Here is a 12730-nt window from a genome sequence, read left to right as displayed (position 1 = left end):
ACACACACACATTTTAAAGACATACACATTCCTTGGGAGACACATCCTGGAACTGCCAACCACAGAACATTCTCATCTGGGTCTACCAGTTCTACCGACTGTGAAATGAGGATAACAAATGCTAGCCACATTTGAAAGCTTTTCACAACTTTAGAAATATACTCCCTTTAAAAAGCATTATTTACGGATCAAGCTGACCATCAAAAGAGATGAAAGCTTTACTGTGAATGGGAGAGAGACAGAGGTTTTGGCCTCTGCCCTTTTCTTCCCCAGAATATGCCACAGGCATCATTTATAAAAAGCAGCATTGTTGCACATCATTATTCTTTTTGTAGGAACCGTGGAATAATTAGATAATTATTCTGATTATTCACAAGGGCAATGGGTGGGAACAATGCATCATGCTGTCCAATTCTCTCCTATGTGGAAACAAATACCATCTTTGGGTTTCCCAAGGGCCTTTTGTTGCGTTGATGTTTCGGCAAGCCCGGAATAAACAAAGATCAAAGTGAGAATATGGTAGGATTTCAATGGTCATTTCAAGTAGCTTTTTCTGAGCCATGGAAAATTTCAGTTCATGCATCACAATGTATGAGGAAGGGGATCATAGCAGCCCACCATCATGACCTGCTCAAACAAGAACAGCAGCAAGGAAACTGATTACTGTTTCAGTGATAGATGCTAATCCACAACCCTGTCAACTTCCTAACAGCAAACATCTTTCTACATTACCCACTGAGACCTGAACAGGAGCCAAAGGCATTAGTCATGCCAGTTCATCTTTAAGGAGCAGTTTCTGGAAGTGAATTCAGTTAGGAGACAAATAAAACTCTTGGCTTCCAACCAGTCAGTCTCCTTGCTGTGCCACACTTATTTAGAACCAGTGTCCATCAGTAGCCATAGAATTTTTTTGGGGGGGGGCAAAAACCCTGAAATAACCCAGGGAACAAGGATGATATACGGTTATGAGTATCCAACTTGGACTCTTTGAGACTGGAATTCAAATCCCTGCTTAGGTATGAAATTCACTGGGTGCCCTTGGGCTAGTTACTGGCTGACAACTGATGTAGTGAAAGAGCAGCCTAACAAAACTTCCCAAATAACTGCACCAGTGCAGCAGGGAAGCAGCAATGTTTGACACCTTCCCTTCCCCAAGAAATCTGTGCCACCCCAAACATGCCCCCAAGGGCTGCACAGCCCACAGGGACATATTTCCAGATGACACAGAGGGATTCCTGGGAAAGGGGAGGTCTTCAAAAATTGCCCCTTCCCTGGTGCACCTATGCACTTAGTTGGGAAGTGCTGTTAGCCTGCTCCTCTCACTGCACCAGTGCCTCCTTGCCCTGTATGTCAGCCACTCTCTTTTAAGCTAACCCACTTTAAAGGATCGTTTTGAGAATAAAATGGAAATCCTGAGTACACGGCCCTGAACTTCTTGGGGGAATAAATTTTATTTGCTTAAAGGGCACATTGTCTAGGCAACATATACATAGACAGCATAATCCTAATCAAAAGTAAAACCCACTGAGTTAAATAGGACTTCCAATACTGAACAAGATGAACAAAGCAACATCTTTTAAGGTTGTGATGCTATGATATTTAACAGGGGGACAGCAACTGCCCCTATCTAACCCCAGCACAGCATCTTTCCAGTGGTTGTTGCTGGTGTCTACCTTGTGTTTCTTTTTAGACTGTGAGCCCTTTGGCAACAGGGAACTATCTTTCATTCATGAACTATTCATTCATTCATTCATTCATTCATTCATTTTATGTAAACCACTTGAAGAACTTTTTTGTTGAAAAGTGCTAAAATGTTATTAATAATAATTAATAATGGACCAATGGTCTGACTCAGCAGAAGACAGCTTCATGTGTTAATAATAAATGTTTTTACAGCCCCAGTCTGCAAAAAATGTCCTCAGTCACCATCTTAAGGTTTTCACATGTGTATTGCATTGCAAATGGTGCTTCCACTGCATCCTTTACCAGCAACATCTATCCCTCTTCTCCCCATTCATTTAGCATCCAGGCTGAGGAAGAGTCCTGTGAAAGTTCAAAATTAGCTCAGTTCTTTGCATTTTCTAGCTGGTCCAAATAATTAAAATATTATTAAAAGTTTAAAATTTTGTGCATTAAAAAAGGACTTTAAAATCATAATGTGCAACTTGGCAGCCTTGGAAAACCCGGCAGGGGTGGGGGCGTGGATTCTGCCTAGACCAAAGTGAGCTGCTCTAATTGAACAAGGAGTGAAGCAATATGCAGATGGCAGATGGGCTGTGGTTAAATCTGATTGAGAGGAGACTATTTGCTCTAACCCTACTAAAATCGAGACTTATTCCTGGCAGTAAGGAAAAGAAGAAGAGTAAGAGGGGGAAATACCCACACATTTGAATATCAGTGTTCCTCCTTAATTCACCAAAGATTTTCTTTGTGCTCTTCATCACACTAGCTCTTAGAACCCCAAAGGCTGCACTCATTACGGATAATGCTTTGCTTAACCACCACTTGTAGGGGATACCAATCCAAAAAGCAAAAACTAGGCAACAAGCTATTTCCACTTGGTGCCAATTGTCACAGTGATCACTTGGCTTTTAAATGCAAGGTTCAAACTGGCAGGCATTTCCTTGGAATCTGCAAACTGTATTCACACCTTTGAAGGCCAGGGCTGCAGGTAAGGAATGTCACAGCTTCTGGGAGTGTTAATTAGAGCCAATTAAAACCCAACTGACCTGCCCTGGCACAGAAATACCTTGATTCACTCTTGTTCTTGCAAGGCAGTGGATTTTATTTCCATGTTTACAAGCAATATAAAACATGCATGCTACTTTACCTAACAGTTGAAATAAGAGCAAGAACCCATTGTATTGAATCACAATTCAAATTAAGCAAGCAAAAATATAGTTTTTCTAAGCAAGCAAAAATATAGTTTTTCTAACTATAATACTGATTGTGGAAATATAACTGTATTTTTTTAAAGACACAGAAAAGATTGCTAGGATCATTTAACTGAGTGTTGCACACCAGCTTGGGTGTTTTTTTAAATTATCATGATTTAAGCTTTCAATTGCTGTCATAAACTATGTTATATCAGCAGTTCTCATATATCAGAAAGGGGGAGGGGAATCAAATCCCAAGTGCCAACTTATGTTCAACTTATGAGTCAGCCTGGCACTTGACTAAAAATATTTCACATTCCAATGCCCAAGAATCAAATGCTTAAGCCTCCAGAGACAACCAGATATCTGATTATTTTCCAGACATGATGAACACCCTATTATTTTTGTAGGACTTGGAATGTATTAAATGCTTTGGCATTTTTTCCTCAAGTTTACCCTCACAATGTTACTTAGAAGCCCTGAATGTGCAAAGCGGCACCAAATCCAGCTGATGTGCAAAGATCACCAAAAAGCAAAATTAGGAAGGGGTATATACTGCACACCTTGAAAACCCTATATTCTCAAGGAATTCTCCTACATATTATTTTAAGCATAATAAAATGCTTCAAATTGCATTCTTCTTCATCTGAGATATCGTTCTTTACAGTGATCTTTCAACTGGAAAGTATAAAAGAGATTCTTACAGTGCAGGTAAGTCACTACGATTGTCATTTTACAGGTTAAGGACAGAGAACAAGAACTAGTGTTATATCCAAAGTATGTGATTTTCTTGCAGTAGTGCAACTTTGTTCACTGGGCAAGCACTTCGTGTCTGTCCACTCTATCCAGTTAATGACCAACATGCTGATTATTCAAAGCTTTCAATGTGGCTGAACACTCTATAGTCACTGCACTAAACACCGGCAAAATATTTTGGCTTGGTTTGGTCCTTCAATTACCTCACAGCCAAGAGGGCCAACGCTATGATCTCCATGGATTCTCCTTTATATCCTTCCGATCATAGTACAACTAGTACCATTGACTAGTACCATGTCTAAGTCAGTGAGAGTGTGCTTTACTGCAGCAGGCCCCAACAAAAATTTTCTTTGACTCTAGAAGTCAGCCTCCCCAAATTAGGAATCAGACTGCCCCTCTGCTCCATATGGTGGGGGAGAGTGCAGAATCACCATTCATCCCCATCAATGCCTTCTACTCCATGGGAGGCAGGATCCCCTCCTTCCCCTGGTGGCAACGATCCACCAGCCATCTAAGCCAGATGGACATAAACAGGAAGAGGATAGATCAACCTGCCCCCACCTTGCTCACTCACTTCTCCTCTTGGTCGCATCCATTCTTCACCTGTCTCAGGCACCATGTTTAAATTTTCAGCCACCACAGCATGGTGCTGGTAGCTAGAAATTGCCAATGTAGAAATGTAGTTCTGTACTACAGCAGCTTGAAACTAAGAAATATGAAAGAGAAAGATCTCTCCAATGGAGGCTTGTCTGAAGCAGTTCCCTGCCCTCACTTCTCCTGCTTTCACTTAAGCTGCCTGTAGTTTTCTTGGCTCATTGCTGCTATGCCCATATGAATCTGGGCTGCTATACTTTTGAAGCCACAAGTTTATCTCAGAATAGTTCATAATGGGATTGCTGTTTTCCTTTGGGCTACACATTTAAGAACATTATATCTGGAACAGGAACAAAAAAGGATCAGTTTAACCAGATTTCACACATGGAGCATGCCCCATCTCTGTTCAGCTGCAGCCAACTTTCCATGCAGTAATAGTAAGTCCATTTCTAAATGCATCCATATCCACAACACTTGAATTCACCAACATTCCTGAAAGCCTTTGAGTTTGTTTGAGAAGAGCTGTTGTAGTAATCTGGAATGTGAACTACAACAAGAATTGGTTTGCGGTCTAGGAGTGACCAACCTGGACCACAGGCTTCATTCAGCCCTCCACCACCACTGCACCCCTCACATCCACAGTCCAATGAGGGGAGGAATGACAGGGGTTTCAGCTTGCTGGTGTTCCTTCTTGAGAAATCAGAGGTTGCATCAGAGGCCTCTGTGATGACCAAGAAGCCTCCTGAGTGGCTTCTCATTTCTTCAGCAGAGGGGCACCTTCCAAATGAAAATAGTGCATGCCATTATCTTGTATGCTACTTTCAACCAAGTCATTGCTGGTTCCTGAGCTTTTGTTCAGAGATCCGCCCCAACCTGCCAAAAGCAGCATATAATCCCATTTCAGGAGAATAAGTACTCCTCTCCTTGGGAGACAACAGAGGAACACCTTCCAATTACAAACATATGCAACTATCTCAGCCTCATTACTCATCTTGTAACTGCTTTCGACCCCATCAACTTATAGATCATGAGAAGAAAGGCAGATTTTAACCAACCAGGCAGCTGTGGAAGACATAAACATGTTATGGCAGGGGTATGGAGTTGGACCGAGTAGCATACCCAGAACGTACCTCAGTGTGTATCTCTTCCCAGGCTCAAGAAGTTGACTAAGTGTGGTCTAGGAGTGACCAACAGGCTGACCAACAGGCACACTCAGACAAAATGCTGGGTGTGACTTGGAACAGTCCAAAATTGCAAGGCAGCCATGGAATCGATTATGGCCTTGCAAAAGTCACTCTCTTGCAGGTGATTTAACACCAGCTTAGTAGCAAACAGCTACTCATGCAGGTGTTGTATTTTCATACACTGGGCTGGTTCACACAGTCATTCAAACCTAGGTTAGAAACATAGGAAGCTGCCTTATACTGAGTCAGACCATTGATCCATTTAGATTCTCCAAGGTTACAGGTAGGAGTGTCTCCCATCTTTATCTTGGAGATGCCAGGGAGGGTACTTGGAACCTTCTGCATGCAAGCATGCAGATGCTCTTCCCAGAGTGGTCCCATCCCCTATGGGGAATATCTTGCAGTGTTCACACATAGTCTCCCATTCAAATGCAAACCAGGGCAGACCCTACTTAGCAAATGGGACAACTCATGGTAACTACCAAAAGATCAGCTCTCCTCTTTTGTTTAATGTGGCTTACCAACATTAGCATGATTGTGTGAACCCATGTCGAGAAGGTATATGGTTCAAGAGGAAGCTGAGATTCCTGCACTGGTGTGAGTTCAAACAATCATGCTAATGTCAGTAACCCACATTAAACCTATACTCAAATGATTGTGTGAACCAGGCCACTGTGCAATGATGGATGGGACTATTCATGTATGTTTCAGTTGCAGCTGGTTGCCAACTCACCCCACTTACAAAAGCTGCAGCTCATGAGTTGTCTCATCTGATGTGACATTACTCAAATGAGCAGTTAGTTCTTCATGCAACTGAAGCAGCAGCTAGTTAATTTGAAACAGCTTAGTCCTCATCTGCAAAATGATCAAGTAATAGAGAAGATTAATTATAGCGAAGCGTATACAAAAATTAAACTTCTATGTGCCCAGTAACATTCCTTTGGAACTTAAAATGTTCAGACTTTTCCAAAAATATTGTACAAAACAACCACTATGATTTGTGTCCCTGTCACATGGTGCATGAAGAGGATATGAAGAATACTGTAGTGAAATACGGCATGCTGCCTGATTAACAAGAGATAAAAGCATTGGTTTCATCTTTTCTGTCAACATCCACTACCTCCTCTGTGAATTTATATGGTGCTTCTCCATGAAGTGATTAAAGCACTGTGCAATTAGTCAGTCTCCAATTAGGAAGATCAGACTGAGAGATACTTGCCCAGGGATTTGAAAGTTGAACGGGTATTTCTCACAGCTATATAACACAATAGTCACTTTATCATAGAGAAAGAAGGATAAGTCCCAGGAAAAGGCAAGAAATCTGTGCTTAATGCAAGGGACTTTCCAAGTTGGCCCTCTTGGCTGTGAGGTCATTAAAGGACGAAACCAAGCCAAAATATTTTGCCAGTGTTTAGTGCGGTGATTGGAAGCACTAAATCAGAGCTCTCTAGCAGTGTCCAGCAAAACTAACACATCCACACAAGACACTGGACAGTGTCTTATCCACATGCACAGGATAATAAATATTCACTTTACTTAAATTCTAGTTTTATATGGGTGTCAATCATCATTCAAACAGCAAAAAGAATTACAAGAAGCACTCTTTTCCAACCAGAGAAAAATTCCTCATTGCAAAATTAATTCCTTAAAATAAAAAGCAGCCTTAGCTATACTATTGGAGGAGGAGGAGAGACATGCTTAGTGTTCAAGAGTGCCTGGGAGCCCTTTTCTAACTCTGGTCAGGGTAATGGTTTTATGTTACCCCTTACAGGAGAATGGATAATCTCTGGCTCCCACAGGAACTACCCTGGGGATTAACTAACAGTTGCTTGCTAATGATACAAGACTATCATAAAACAGACAGGCCCCAACACTGCACACAGGGTGACACCAGTGCAATTTATTATTTCAAGGAGAGAAGAGAATCTGAGTGAACTGACTGCAGACACCATCAAGTTCTGGCACATGTACTAGTTTTTCCTCTTCCTGTCATAAAGGCTAGCAAGAAAGCCCAACGTTTACTGTAAGCTGTACTGCAAGCAAATGTAAAGAAGACTAAACTAATGACAACGGGCACAGCAACCACCCTCAGCAGTGATAATGAAAACTTTGAAGTGGTGGATAGCTTCTGCCTTTTAGGATCGACCATCAACAGTCAAGGATCCAGCAGTCAAGAAATATGTTGCAGATTAGCACTTGGTAGGGTTGCAATGAAGGCCTTGGAAAGGATATTTAGATGCCGTGATATGTCTATACCTACAAAGATTAGAATCGTTTGGACAATGGTTTTCCCCATGACACTCTATGGATGTGAAAGCTGGACTTTGAAGAAGCAAGCTAGAAAAAGCATTGATGCTTTTGAACTTTGATGCTGGAGAAGACTTTGGAGGATACCATGGACAGCTAGAAAAACAAACAAATGGATCATAGAACAAATCGATCCAGAATTTTCACTCAAGGCACAAATGGCCAGGCTCAAACTATCATACTTTGGAAACATTATGTGGAAAACCAGCTCCCTCGAGAAGTCCATAATGCTGGGAAAAGTTGAAGGAAAGAGAAGAGGTTGAACAGTAGCAAAGTGGATGGACTTGATTACGACAGCAATCAATGCACCACTGAGAGACCTTAAAGGCCAAGTTGAAGACAGATCATCCTGGAGAGAATATATCTATGTGGTTGCTAAGGGTCGACACCAACTTGATGGCACTTAATCAATCAAACAAACAAACAAACAATCCATCACTGCAAGCTAAAATGGTGATACAATCAAAACAATTCCTGCACCTGTAATGTGATTGCAAGTTCTACATCACACTTGGCCCAGTTCTGATATTCTACAAGGAGCACTTCCTGGGCAGCTACCTAGGAATTTGCCATAGCCGGTGATGCAACTTCTTGTAACTGCTTGTGTCTGTTCACTCTATCCAGTTAGTGACCACCATGCTGATTATTCAAAGCTTTCAAGGTGGCTGCACACTCTATAGCAATAGTGGTTAGACAATTATAAAACACAGCTATGGCTTTCCAAGGACCATCCTATAATATACTAGTAGATTTACCCTCAAGAGCAAATTGAGTAAAAAGAGCAAATCCTGCAATGGACTTTATTTATTCAGAAGCAAATATCATCACACTAAGTGATCAAATATTGTAGCATATATTAAGAAGCTCCTAGAATCTACATGAGCTGCTGTACAAGTTGGCCAGGATGGCAGCAACACAAGCTTCTTCAGATTATGTGGTGCTGTCTGAGCCAAATTGGATTCATCAACACAATCCAATTGGCTCAGAAGGGTCATGTTGCTGAATATAGTTTTGTCCTATTGCCCTCTTAGCTGATAAATGGCTTTCAGCTTGCCCAAACCACAGAGCAGCTTGCCACATGCCGAGACAGGCTACAAGACCAGAGACACTATACCAATTTTATTTTGTATGTTGATGCCAAATAAAGCAGGATAAAACTTATATGGTTCACAAGGAATTTATTTTTATTTACCAGATTTCTAACCAACTTTTCTGCTATTGCTCCCAAACTGGAATAACTCAAGTGAACTAGCTGTCCCCTCCCACAAATAACTTGTTTTATTTTTTATTTACACAAAAGTGCAGTTGTGTGATTAAAAAATATAAATATATACTTTAAACAATGGTGGGTTTTGGATTTTGAGGCTCTGCTGTACCAGATGTATTTACTGCAGCTGAACTCAAAACGTTTGTATCTGTCATTGTTCCAAAGATACATTTCTGGGATTTTGTATGTCAGGCGAGGGAGGATTCTTGCACCATTTTCTGTCTTTTTTCAGGAAACACACACCACTGAAGCAAATTAAAAAGTGAACTCCCTGTCCCCTCCCACAAATCACTCCAGGTTGTGTGATTTAAAAAAATATAAAAATATACTTTAAACAATGGTGGGTTTGGGGAGTCTTTGCACTTCAGTTTCACCCCAAATGTAGGACCTATGCACAAAATCCATTCCATTATTCCAAAATCAGTCCTGCTAGAATTCAACTAGAGTCGGAACCAAAAACCCAAATGTCAGAATCTTAGAACAATTATGGAACAGAAGTGAGGGAATCTGCTTATCCCTAATAAAAATGGCAGCTTTCAATACTCTAAGACCACAAGCAACCTGCAGCAAACTATTTTTCCTTTTTCATTTAAGGAAGCAAAGGTGCAATGGTCCCACACACTCATATGTTTCTTCTCCCTTCCTATCTGTCTCGTTCTCTTGGCTGCACTTAATTCGCTCAAGTATGCAATATAGAAACCTACTCCTTCCATTTTCATTAGAATTGTTGTGAATGTAACAGGTACCTTTTGAAAGTTACAGGAGTGTTGTTGCGGTGCTATGAAGCAGCATTTTAGCAGAAAATACACTTGGTGGTTTGGAGAAGTGACAGTGAAACTACACAAGCTTCCATCACATTTATCAAAGTGCCCCGATTGCATGTCAAAACAGCAAGAACAATTATAAATAATGAGGAACATCCCTCTGCATCTCCCCACATTATAATAAATAAATAAAAGTCATTATTTAAAATATTTTTAAAAGCATAATAGCACCTCAGATACTCTTTATCTTGGTCTGGAACCAGCAATTCAAACATTTTCCTATTCTCAAGTTTTAAGAGATATGATGTGCACTTTGCTAGGCTTTTCAAAGCACAGCAGCATCCGGAACAGAAGTAACTTCTCTGCTAAATAATGTACGAAGCAGTTTGTGCAAAACTTAAGCAGAGTTTGCTAAATCAAAGCCAAACCAGCAGCTCCAATAATTACAACTTCATACATCTTCCCTCCTGCAGGCTTCCAAGACATATTTTCCCATTCTGCTTCCAGATTTAAACTTAGATTCACCTAACCAGTTCAAGCAGCGATTAGCTTGTCACATGTAACCTTTTATCCTTCTTTGACACACATCTTATGTACATCATGAAAGGCTCTATCAGTGACAGGTAGCACTTATCAAAGCTCCAAACAACCAGGCCACTCAAACAATTGCTAGAGTAACCTCCAAAAAATCTTCAGTTGTGAAATTATCCCATGTTATATACATAATTACCCTACTAAATAAGTCAGGCCAAGAGAGAGTGATTTACTAGAGGTCACCCAATATACCCAAGCCCAGTTACTTGATACCTGACCTTCCATGGTAAGGTCCAAATCCATCCGGCCAAATACAAGAGTGATAGACAAGCATGCTGGTGCCAAGGAAAGATCACCCAGACCAAAGTTATTCATTTCAGAGCATAACTTTTTTGACAGACAATTATGGTGGTGAGGTTAGCATAATCCTGCTGAGGAGAGTTCTCTCATAATGCCTAGAAGCTCCCCGTCTGTGGTTCTGCAGTGATAGTTAAGGTTGATGGAGGATGTCCTTTTATCACCATCCATATATTATATTTATCATAATGTAGTATTGGTTTCAATAATATGTTATGCAATTCCCCCTCATTGGCATGAAATTTGCATTTCCCCCTAAAAAAACTACTATAGAAATTTTTCTGATGCCTTAAATAGATTGTGATCTGATTTGTTATTTGATCTGTTTATACAGTTGAAAACACTTTCACCATATTGATTTCCCACACTATATCTCAAAAAGTTTTTCAAATTAGCCAAGTAGAAATTTTAGAAATAGAAAATTTTCCACAGAAAAGAAAATAGGAAAATTTTCTGCAGAAAATGGTCCACCTCACAATTCTACCCACAGCCATGCAAGCTTCAAAAATTTTGAAGTCCCTGTCTTGCGCAGTGATAGAAAGTATTTTTTTTCAAACTATCTGTTCTGTGGGGTGTTTTAGAAATATGTTACAGTATATAAAGTTACTAATAAGGCAGCTTGCACTTTGCAAGCCTTCTGCCAGTAATGGCAGTTTCAGGGGACAGCGAAGGTGGGGGGAAATTCCTGTGAAAAATGGCAAATGTAGCTGCAGTTGGCACTGCAACCCCCCCCCCCATTCTAGCGGAAGCCCAGGAGGCCAACAGAAGGATGTGAGGAGGCTGTCCTGCTCCCACCACCCAACAGGCTTCCTTGCATGTAAAGAGACCATATGAGTGGTTAATATGGCAGTTGGGTGCTGTGCCAAGTACACAGATGGCCTTGACAAATTCACAAAGGGCAATTGAAAGGTGAGGTGGGGCACACACACACATCCCCGGATCCCATTGGCTTCCCACAGGATTCTGGGTGTCAGTGATGGCAATGTTCACAATTTTTCACAGGTATTTTCTTCCACCCTCACTGCCCTACAGAAGTGCTGTAACCATATGACTATAGTCATTTCCTAGCTCTATGCAGTCTCATTCCCCATGCTTTTTAGTGGGAGAGTTTTCCCACAATTTCCTGGAAAATAATGCATTTTTCTGGGCGGTTGGATTTTTTGTTTTTACTCTGGGCAAAGTCTAGAACCTACCTGTGGAATCAGTAAGTTTCTGTCTTTTGTGGTTTTCTCTGGAAGTTTCATGTCAGTGAGTGAGTGAGTGAGTGAGTGAGTGAAGCCCAAGCAGCTTTACATTATAAAGATGGGGATATGCATTTACAAATAATAATATAATAAACTTAATAAAATGTTTTTAAAACTATCCTTTAAAATACACACACACACACACACACACACACACACACACACACACACACACTTTACATGGTATATTACCAGAAAAGGAAAGGAAAACAAGTAGCATTCAGCGACAGAAGGATATAATCAGAAGCAAATCAATTCATATCAGAATAAAAAGGATTATGTTTGGGAAGGAGTACATACATTACAGAAGTTATATGAGGTTAGTACATCAGATCAGGATTATTCATATAATTTACATATTTGTCTGACTGATGAGTCCTTGCTCATCCATATATGTCATATCACCATATCAACAAGCAAGTTCTATGACACCAGAAACAGAAAAAAGCAGCATGAAAACAGCCCATCTGGTCATCAGAGTTTGATGCAGCCTGATACAATACATAAAATATTGTATCAGGTGGTGCTGATATTAGTAAATTTTCATAGAAACTGATATGATGAAAATGTTGCCAATAAGGATTATATGGTTCTATGTGGAGCTGTTGGTGCCTAAGAAGACAACTGGAGAGGTGGTAGGAAAGACAGATCTTACTCAACACGGGCTAGAGCCTATTATTTGAACAACTCTGTGGCAATGATGCAGCAAAGAGAAATTACTTTTCTGCCACCATTGTATCCACAGAGAATTGCCCAATGGAGCTTTTTCAGGTGGTGCATGGCTCTTTGCATTTGGGCTACTATGGTCAGTTGAAGGATGCCTCTGTGGCCCCACTGTGACCAATTT

At 40.7% G+C, this 12730-nt stretch overlaps 1 protein-coding gene across 2 annotated transcripts in view; it reads right to left on the bottom strand.

Annotated features, from left to right (window-relative positions):
* IGSF11 (immunoglobulin superfamily member 11) overlaps positions 1-12730 on the bottom strand; it is a 294806-nt gene that overhangs the window by 203595 nt on the left and 78481 nt on the right. The gene's annotated exons all lie outside the window — the stretch shown is intronic.

The sequence above is a fragment of the Hemicordylus capensis genome, chromosome 3, assembly GCF_027244095.1.
Source record: "Hemicordylus capensis ecotype Gifberg chromosome 3, rHemCap1.1.pri, whole genome shotgun sequence".
Lineage (NCBI taxonomy): Eukaryota > Metazoa > Chordata > Lepidosauria > Squamata > Cordylidae > Hemicordylus > Hemicordylus capensis.
Note: the sequence above shows the minus strand (reverse complement) of the source record. Positions and strands in the feature narration are given on the sequence as shown.